The sequence below is a fragment of the Girardinichthys multiradiatus genome, chromosome 2, assembly GCF_021462225.1.
Source record: "Girardinichthys multiradiatus isolate DD_20200921_A chromosome 2, DD_fGirMul_XY1, whole genome shotgun sequence".
Lineage (NCBI taxonomy): Eukaryota > Metazoa > Chordata > Actinopteri > Cyprinodontiformes > Goodeidae > Girardinichthys > Girardinichthys multiradiatus.
The window spans coordinates 20,880,600-20,889,669 of record NC_061795.1 but is presented as its reverse complement, the minus strand read 5'-3'; the positions used below and the strand labels follow the sequence as shown (position 1 = coordinate 20,889,669).

At 39.6% G+C, this 9,070-nt stretch overlaps 1 long non-coding RNA gene across 2 annotated transcripts in view; it reads left to right on the top strand.

Moving 5' to 3' along the window:
• The first annotated feature begins 3,961 nt into the window (after nt 1-3,961).
• The window catches only part of LOC124881259, a 65,252-nt gene continuing 60,143 nt past the window's right edge, over nt 3,962-9,070 (top strand). The window contains exons 1-3 of one of the 2 annotated variants that reach the window (XR_007041598.1): nt 3,962-4,132; nt 4,238-4,304; nt 6,054-6,759. This is a non-coding gene — a long non-coding RNA (uncharacterized LOC124881259). Of the gene's footprint in view, nt 4,133-4,237; nt 4,305-6,053; nt 6,760-9,070 lie in introns of those variants that run through there. The other variant, XR_007041595.1, reaches the window with a different exon arrangement.

Here is a 9,070-nt window from a genome sequence, read left to right as displayed (position 1 = left end):
AATCTTACCTCTCACTGTTTCTCATAGCTTCTGTAATCATACAGATGCACATTTAGTTCCTCATTTGCTCATGAACATTTTGGTTAGAGGCTCTATGCCAAACTAATTTACACATAATGAGATCCAGACAGGCTGCTGCAACAGAGGCTGACAGCTAGCTTTGCAGATTACTGATTACTTCCTCTTTATTGTTCATTTCCTACCCTCCTCATTCTGACTGTGTCTCACTGTCTGCTGCTTGCAAACTAGTGCTATGAACAGCACAAGAACCATAACACCAACCCCCACTGTTTTCATCACATGCATTCTCTTTATATCTGTTTGTCCCTCAGTTCTGTCTCTCAGCAGCTATCACATCTGGCAGCTTCTGTTGGGGGGTACGTAAGGAACCAGAAATGTGAGGTGTGTCAGGAAACTCAGAGGATGTGTCAGCAGGGAGAAAGAGAGAAGGCCAGGCTCAACTTTTGTCTGTACCTGCAGAGGATATTCCTATCAAAGCACTGTCATGGAGCAGGAAGTGCTCTGCAGGCACGCTGACAGCACAACGAGATATAAACACACGTGTTCTCGTGTACAACCTGCTGACGTCTGAAAGAGGAAATGTTGAAAAGGAAAGAAGAAGTTTCTGAGATGGAAATAGAAAGAAGAGCTCAGCAAGAGCGGGTTCGCACCTGCTGTGAACAGCAAGTCATTATGCACGAAAGGGCGAGAGGACGATATGAATAAAACTTGCTAAATTAAAAAAAGGTGAGGTCTGCTACTAACATCTTAAAGTGCCATGCGAAAGCATTCATAACCATTTTTTATATTATTACAACAGAAATGTTCACCATGCACCATTCACACATAAGGTATTTCGGAGTGCATTACAGGAGTAAAAAGAAACATGGATTATAGTAAAATAAATATATTAAAACAGCTGTGGGAAGATTTATGTGGCACATAAAAAGAAAGAAATGATAAAATGCAGACTTAAAACAAATAAATACCTAAACGTAGTATAAATGACCAGATAACGCTATGTTTGGCCTTTATGGGAAAGCTGCAGTAAATAGAAATGTTTGAGTTTCTGCACATCGCAGGTTTTCAGAGAGTTTGCTGTGGTGTTGAGGAGCATAGAAACCAAATGCTGCCTCCCCTTGCTTAGTTCGGGTCCTGGGAACATTGCATAAAGAGGTCTGTGATGATGTGAGGAGTCTACATTGTTCATACTCAACCAGCAGCTCAGAAATGTATTTAGGCCTAAAAGGATTTGGGGACTTAAACACTAACAACAAGATTTTAGGAGCTACCCTAGAAAACCACAAGCACTGTTGGTGTTCATTAAACCTTAGTTGAACCCCTTATGGGTCAAATTAAGTACCATGAAACACATCTATGGTAATCTAAGACCAAAATGTAGCTTTTTCTCTGCAAGTAAAGCTCTGTGTATAGAGGGATACCAACACTGCACATCACCCTGAAAACACCATCACCATGGTGGTGGCAGCATCATGCCCTGGGGATGTATTCTGTTAGCAGAAAAGGTGACTCTGGTCACTTTTGCTTTTTACTGATAAAAATCTATTCAGATTTCTATCAGTAAAAAAACTGAAAACCCCTCTCCCCCAAGGCACTGGTCTATGTTGTTTTGTCATATAAAATCCTAATATTACATTCAAGTATTTGGTTCTTAGCCGATAAAAATTGGATAAGAAAAAGTTTAACAGGTATGAATAAATTTCCAAGGCACTGTATTCACTTCTCTATGGCCAGCACGCAGCGCTGCTCCAGCAGGTATAATCCCTAGACGAAGCAGGGAGACATCTTTCAGTTTAAAATCCTCCAACAGTCCTTTTCACCACACACACATAGAGAAGAACTGGCTGACAACACATGACAGGGAGTTGATAATGAGCTGACAATGTCTGGCTTCAATCCATAAGTGTCACTGTGAAGTGGAAGCAGTCTGCTTGCAGAACAGAAGAAACAAAGACAGGAAGCAGACTCCATCAAACTTTGATCATAATATTAGTTTTTTTCACCTTGAACTACACATATTCATGTAAACCGCTTTATTATTACGCTTTTTGTCTTTTTACTGAAGTTGAATTTTAAATGTTTCAACACAACTGTGGTAGTAAGAGTAAAATCTCTGCTTTAAATTAGGCGTTAACAAACAGAAAAACCAAGCAAATAGCAGGATGTATTTGGATAAAGTCTGATCACCCTGTACTGGGGGAGTGTTAGAAAGGAGTAGCTTGTTCTATAACAGAGTACTCCCATAAGGTGTGAGATGATATGAGAAGTGTCTGTCCTCTCTTCTCATGATGTGGTCTTTCTGTGGTCCTGACTCTGGAGCTCACAGACATGTTATCCACAGCTAAATTAATAATCAATGAAATATAGTAGTGACTGATATTCAACAGAGATGGACACATTGGGGAAAAGAGAGTTGCCTCGTGACAGATTCCTTATTTTTCTCTTTTTTGATCATGAATATCCGGATTTGAGTGCTAGCTTGAACTAGGCCACTTCAAAACCTACAAAATCAACTTTCTGGTTTTCTTTTAGATCATTGTCCTGCTGCATAACTCAAGTGCAAGTCACTTTAAGGCAGCAAAGCAGCCCCAGACATATCTTCCCTTTCTAAATGTTGTGTTAGTTTCACATCGATTGTATAGGTTTGCACATCTTCCAAAAATTCCATTTTTGTTTCACCTTGGAATAATCAGGTTTGGTTTTCTTGCAGATGTGACACTGGCTTTTGCTTTCATTTTGGTTACTACTGGTTTGGCCTTGTATTTCTGCCGTGGACGTCATTTTGTTATTGTAACCCTAACAGAGGCAAGGGAGGAATGCAGTGCTTTAGATGTTGCCCTGAATTATTTTGTGACCTCAAGGATGAGTTTTCATCCATGTGAATGTAAACCACTAATAGCTGTCTAGTTTAAAAGATCCCACCAGAGCAATGATTTCTGCAGCTTCTCCAGAGTTACCATGGGCCTGGCTGCTCCTCTGATGCTTTACCTGGCCCGACCTGTGAGTTTAGGTGGGCAGCCATGTCTCGGTAGGTTTGTAAATGTGCTACAGCCTTTCCATGTTCAGATGATGGACTGAACAGAGATATTGTTTTATAATCTGAACTTCTCCACAACTTTCTCCATGACCTATCTGCTGTGTTCCTTGGTCTTTGTGATGCTATTTGTTCACTAATGCTCTCTAAGAAACCTCTGTGGCCTTCACAGAAAAGCTGCCTTTCTACTGAGATTAAATTTCTCACAGCTGGATTCTAGTTGATTAGATGATTTAATGCACTGGGTTGCACTGGATTTTATTTAACAGTGTCACACTAAAAGGGGCTTAATGCAAATGCATGACACATTTTTCCAGAATTTTATTTGTAGTAACGTTTGAAAATCATGTATCTTTTTCTTTCCACTTTTCCCAATTATGCACTAGTTTGCCTTTGCCTATCGCCTAAAATCTGACAGGACGAAATGATGTATTACATTAACTGGGGCAAGCACCTTCTTCCCTCAACCAGAACTCTACAGATGTTGCAACATTACCCTTTCTGCAGTTTGCTACTAGTTGGAATATAGTTAAATAAAAGATTTGAGGTCAAAACAGGTGCTATTTCAATGCCACAGTGTGTCAGGTCAAGGCTGTCAAAGATTTACTGAAACTGTTAACAGATTCTTTCTTCTTCTGTGACTGTGGCTGAGTTGCAGAGATCTGGTAAAAACACTTAGCTGACATAATTTGTTAGTGGAATATGCCAGAGGAATGAATAGGGGTGGATAATTACTCAGCAGTGACAGTGTATCATTGTCACTGTCAGCTGGCCATGTAATGAAACCTCAGAGCTATAAAAGATAGTGATTCAGGCAACAATCCACTTTTTCTCCTCTGGGTTGTCAGCCTTTAACCACGGAGCATCACTGTGGCGTTCCGTGGTTGCCTAGCAACTGAACGAAATTGGAGGTGCCTTTGAATTAGGGCATTATGGGAGGTGATTTATATGTTGCTTTTAATGACAAATGTCTCCATAAAAATTCACTAATTTTCTACCTACTATTTATATCTGTTCATCATTGGAAGATCTAATTCTGGTCACAGATTCTGCATAGTCACCGAGCTGCTTGTTGAGGTGGGTGGCTGAGGCTTGTTGCATTACGTATGGTAAGTTTTTGTGCTACTACAACATGGAAGCAGAGGAAAGGAACACTGACTTTTTCCATGACACCATAAACAGGAAAGGGGAAGGGCGTCACACGACCAGAAAAGGCTACGTAAATCTGAGTGGAAGCTGCTAAAAAAAGGTCAGAGCTTTCCCATATTCATGCAGTTTATACATGACTGTCAATTCAAAACTTGACTGATTGAGTTTTTAGCACTTAAACTGAGTTAGGCAATATACAATGACTTGCAAAAGAGGTCATGAAAGCTGACACCTTTTGGATTATTTGCAAAACATGTTGAAAACCGTGTATCCTTTTTTCACTTCACCATTACTTTGTGTGGGTCTCTGAAATAAACTCCCCCTAAAATAGATATTTAGATTTGTGTATGTAATGCAATAAATCAAATAAAAAAACTAAATTGTATGAATATTTATGCAAGGCACTGCAATATGGAAACAATTAAAGCCAACCATGCTTATAGATAACGCATTTCGTGTCCTGTGTGGCGGTTCTTTCTGGTGGCCTCCTTCAGGTCTTCCTCCCCCTACAGTCGCCATGCCAACCAATGCGAAGAGGAGGCTTTGCTTTGGCCCCCAAAGAAACTTGATGAGGTCCTGGGATAATTAGCAGCTTATTATGGAGCCCAATGAATAGGCCGGTGGGCTTCAGGAGCCACACAGGACTGAACAATGGAAAACACTCTGAATTGAAGCTGAGATCAAAGGGAAGCGCTCGGTCATATGATAAAGAGCAGAGAGAGATCTGAAAGGAAATATTGCTCTACATACACACCTACAAATATAGCTCATAATCCCTGTTTTTAAGCCTCTGTGATGCAGTGTGTATTAGGATTTCTGTATTTTTTTTTTCCTCCCCAGGGGACTTGGGTGCTGCAAAAATGTCTGAAAAACAGCTGGTCCTCACCTCTCACAGGCACACATAGACATACATGCTTAGTACTCCCCATTAAACAACTGAATTTTATATCAAACATAGGACCTATGCAGAGCTAGAGAGCTCCAGTTATGTATGGGAATTGGATCCAATCTTATTCAATTTACAATATTGATCAGAAAAACCATTAAGCACAGCTTTTAGTACTGTTGAACACATTATACTATTAGATAGGATCAAATAGATTTAAATGCTTGGTTCAAATCATATCTAACTGATTTATTTATTTGTAAATGTCCTCTACACCAGTGACACACAGCTTTACATCCACTAACTGCTTTATTAGGTACAGCTTAATAGTACCAGACAGCCCCCTTTTGCCTTTAGAATTTCATTAATTCTTTGTAGCATTAATTCAGCGAGGTGTCAGAAACATTCCTCAGAGGTTTTGGTCAGTATTGACATGATGGGATCACACTGCCACAGCAGATCTGTTGCCTGCACATCTATAATGTGAATTTGCCATTATCACATCTGAAAGGTGCTCTAATTGATTGAGATCTGGACTGTGGATAACATTAGAGAACAGTCAGCGCATTGTCATGTTCAAGAAACCAGTTTAAGATTCTTTGAGGTTTGTGACATGGTGCACTATCATTCTGTAAGTAGCCATCTTCTAACTTAGAAGATGGCTACTCTGTGGTCATAAAGGGATGGACATGTTCAGCAACAATATGCAGATATGCTGTGGCGTTTAATGCTTATTTGGGACAAAGGGGCCAAAAGTGTGGCAAGACAATATCCCTGCACCATTATACCACCTCCACCATTCTGAACGAATGGTACAAGACAGGATGGGTCCTTGGTTTCATGTTATTCTGACCCTTCCATCTGAATGTTGTGGTAATCAAGACTAATCGGACCAGGAAACATTTAACAACCTGTTGTAACCGCTGTAAATTATAGTGTCATTTTCCTGTTCATTGTTGACAGAAGCGGCACCAAGTTTGGTCCACTGTGGCTCTACCCAATCTGCTTCAAGGTTGGATGGGTTGTACCTTCACAGATGGTATTCTCCATAGAATATCATCATAGGTGACAGCAAGAGTGATGCATAGCGCTCTCCTGCATGTGTCTCCTTCTCTCCTGCTCAACGTGAATCAATTTTCATCAGAAAACTGCACCGAGGCCCACTGCTCCCGCATCAAGCGTAACTGTTCTCTGGCTCATACAAGACGAAGATGCCTGTGCCTGGTGATGTGGTCAGGTACCCTTGCAGCTTGTCCACCACGCAGACCACATTGATGTAAACGGTTTGGAATGGTCTGACAACACTCGGGTGCCTCTCACCTTCCTTAAATGTGCCTGGAGTTGAGTGGCATTCATCATCTGGTTCTGCAGGGCACTGTTCACAATGAAGTGGTCATCAATGTAGGATGTGGCCAAATAACACCCACTTCTATGTCTTTCTGTGACTCTTCCTGTCTCTCTGATGCAACCTGTTGATATCACTCTGATACTCTAAGCTCAGTGGTTACTTCCGTTTGAGAACATCCTGTCTTGTAGTGGTGTGGTACTGTTAATCAAATCTCAGGTGTCATCTTGATCTCATGATGTCAAAAAATGTACAGCATTGTGAGGAGGCCTGTTTAGATAACAAATCTGATTGAAACAGGAAATGTGTTGGTCAATTCAAGGATTAAACACCTGTTGTGAATTTTGCCGTTAAGTTTGTTAGAAAACAGCAAGTTTAGCAAAAAGTACAAAAACATTGAACAGCTGGACATCACAGAATCAAAAAAGGTCTTCAAGATTGCCCACTGCAACCCAAAAGACCCCAGTCTTCTCAGCAGGTAGAGTCTGCTTTGAACCTGTAAAGAGCATTAGTGTTGTGGTTTCAGTCCAGTTTAATGTTTAGGTGAACACCCAGGTATTTACTTGAGTCCACTATCACAGTGTACACTACCTAGATGTTCTACAGTGTCAGTGTCGTGGGTGTGCCTGCAGAAATCCACCACCAGCTCCTTAGTTTTTATTGCACTGATCTGGAGGTGGTTCCGCCAGCACCAGTCCTCAAAATCCTGTGTCCTTTCTCTGTACTGTGAATCTATTTTAACAAGTAACTTTTCATTTAAGTATTAATTTATCTGTTTGATCTTCATGTAGTTTTTATGTATGTCTGTTTTTAACCTAGGCAAAACAGCTTTTGTTACAGTTGGTTGTCTGAAAAGTGCGAATCAACTTGATTTCTATAGCTGCTACTACTTACCAATCAACACCTCCACTTACATCTACATAAGCAGTGTCTAATTTAAAAAAAAATCCATTTGCTTGTCCTTTTAGTATTAATTCTTACCTTTAATTGACAACCTGATCTGTGCAATGCTTTCTGAATGTCTGGCTGGCACATGAAAGCTGAAAAACTTCAGCCTTTAACATTTGGCAGGCAGTTGTTCTCTGATGAAAACTCTCTTTTAATAATACAAAAATCCAATTGATAGTTAAGCCCCAAATGCTCTGTTTACATTCCAACCTTTTTGCATAATGCTGTTGCTTTGCAGGCTTCAGTAGTTGCTTTTCATTGAGGTTACAGGTCCCCATCTGATTCATCCGACTCATCCATGAAAATCCTTTTTGTGCACCAGTGCTGTGCAGGGAACAGTGCACCTTCCTTGCACTGTTCCCTGCACAGTATGGGGGGTGGGGGGGGACCATTGTTTCATCTCTTCATCTCAAGACGGAACCATTGTGATTTGCCCTTTAGTACATTTTCTTTTTGGTTGTAATGTTTTGTTTTTTATAAAACACCAACCCTGATGAGGATAAATCAATTTTTCATATCAAAAAGAAAGCATGCTTGAACCACTTTGGTACAATGAAGTCAGTATTCTGCAGCTGTTTTGTTTGATCATGAGCCCAGTCAGATTAACAGTGAAACACTTATGCCCCCAACTGGTCATATCAGGCAACTGCAAAGACTTTTAAAGCCCATGGTGATTGACGAGCTCCGTTTTTGTTTGCCCGTTCAGTTACTTCATCAATTTTAGAAAGACTCAGTCCTAACTTTATGTTTGTATAACGTTTTTTTTTTTCTTTCTAACATCCTATAATTATGAAATAGTTCCAAGATGACACTCAAAGGAGTCTAAAAATGGTATCTGCCAGGCAGACCTTTCTTGCTCTTTTTCTTTCTCTCTCTCTTTTCTTTTTCTTTCTTTCTTTCAGCAGTCAAGGAAACCTCTTGAAATTTAATTTTTTAAAAGGTTCTTAAGTGAAATTTCAGGGTTCGCTAATGAAAATTCCCTATCATTAATATTACTTGTACTTTACAACCTTACTTTAGTAAAGGTTATCTTATAAAAAAAAATAAAAAATTGAAACGCATGGAACAAAAGGGGCTTTGAAAAATTTCCTTGGAGAATTTACATCTACTTTTTGGGGAAATTAATGTTATATAAAGCCTATTTTGTAAAGGCATCAGAAAACATTTGCCCGTTTTATGATTTTTTTGGAATCTTCAGCAAACATTTCCCATATTATTATGCATATCTAAAAATTTTCCCTGCACTTTTCACCTATTTTCTCCCCGCTCCTACCTTGGGATGTATCAACTGAGGGTTGCTGCTTAACTTGGTCGTTCCAAAAGTTTAAAAAAACAGCTTTGTTCCACTCTTTTCCCTCTGACTGCTCACACACACATTCCATTCTGTATGCATAATTGTTTTTTGTATAAATATATCAGAAAAAAACATAACATATATTTCTTTTATAACTTAATGAACAAATACCGGTTTAATATAAGATATTAGGCCCCAGTTATCCCGTTATGCCCCCTAATCCTCTGATATCCACTGACACAACCCAAACTAAATATGTCCCATCTCATTAGTTTAGGTCTTCTTGAATTTCTTCATGACACCATCCCCTGTGTTTACTTTAAGGGGTTGATGCAGGGTGTTCGTATAGCATGCTAAAACCACTTCAGTATAATTACAGTAATGTTTTTCTCT